We start from the raw sequence: 1460 nt of genomic DNA on the forward strand, positions 1-1460 counted from the left end.
AGACTACAGCTGACTCAGACTACAGCTGACTCAGACTACAGCTGACTTAGACAATCAATCAACCTTTATTTAGACAGGTAAATCCCATTGAGCCTCGAGGACTCATTTACAAGAGAGACCTGATTTCAACAAAGAAAGATGACAACAATGGACAACAGCAACAACAATAAACAGTTATAAAAAAGCATACTGCAGTTTTTTTTTTTTTAACAAATAGGATGGCTAAAAGGAAAAGGTAACAAAACAAAAAACAGCTAGATTCCAAGACAAATGTAGAAAACTAAGAACAGGAACATGTCTGCATTGGACCCTGCCAGGTGTCCAACAGATTCTTAAAGACACTTAGAGAGGTCAAAGGTCGAGAGCTTCAAATCTTTTTTTAAGATATTCCAGGAAACAGGAGCGGAATAGGAGAAGACCCTTTTGTCTAGTTCAGTCCTCACTGAGGGAACACTGCAGGTAATGATGTCCTGAGAGTGCACGCTGTAGCTGCACTCACACAGAGACATGTAGGAGGAGATGTATGAAGGCAGCAGACCAGGAAGTGATTTAAAGATGAAGATGTACCAGTGAGAGTCTGTGTGAAGTTAATGATGTCCAGTTAACCAGTGAATACTGGGTGCAGTGGTGGGTACGATAATCACAGCCAGTTATGAATCTTAGTGCACCATGATAGACAGCATCCAACATCTGCAGCATCCAACATCTGCATCATCCAACATCTGCATCATCCAACATCTGCAGGGTTCTTGTAGGAGCGTTCATGTAAATAATGTCACCGTGATCAATGGAGGGAAGGAAAGTCACAGATACAAGGCGTTTCCTAGCATTCAGGGTTAGACAGGATCTGTTTCTGAAAAAGAAACCCAGTTTAACTTTCAGTTTCTTTATCAAGTTTTCCACATGAAGCTTAAAAGAGAGATGTGAGTCGACCAAGATACCCAAATATTTATAGGAATCAACAAACTCAATGGGGACACCATTTGAGGATAAAATCGGAGGGAGAACTGCTGGGACCAACTTCCTATTTGAAAAAAGCATCCCTTTGGTTTTATCAGCATTTAGGACAAGTTTGAGGTGAAACAAATCTGTCTGGATGATGTTGAATGCAGATTTCAAAAGCTGGAAAGCCTTAGCAACTGTTTTAGCTCAACAATAAACAACTGTGTCGTCAGCATAGAAATATATGGATGCATTAGGGATGCTTTTACCTACATTATTTATGTAGATTGTAAAGAGGGTGGGTCCTAAGACTGAGCCTTGTGGTACACCATTGTTGACTGTTAAATAACTGGAGGAAGTACCATTATGTTGAACACATTGCCTATGAGACTACAACTGACACATTATAACTGACTGACTCAGACTGCAGCTGACTCAGACTGCAGCTGACTCAGACTACAACTGACTCACATTATAACTGACTGATTCAGATTACAGCTGACTCAGACTGCAGCTGA

General features: G+C 40.7%; 1 protein-coding gene across 1 annotated transcript in view; it reads left to right on the forward strand.

Moving 5' to 3' along the window:
- The window catches only part of LOC119425556 (ephrin type-A receptor 7), a 106660-nt gene that overhangs the window by 45001 nt on the left and 60199 nt on the right, over positions 1-1460 (forward strand). The gene's annotated exons all lie outside the window — the stretch shown is intronic.

This window comes from Nematolebias whitei, chromosome 19 (genome assembly GCF_014905685.2).
Source record: "Nematolebias whitei isolate Nwh7 chromosome 19, NemWhi1, whole genome shotgun sequence".
Taxonomy (NCBI): Eukaryota; Metazoa; Chordata; class Actinopteri; order Cyprinodontiformes; family Rivulidae; genus Nematolebias; species Nematolebias whitei.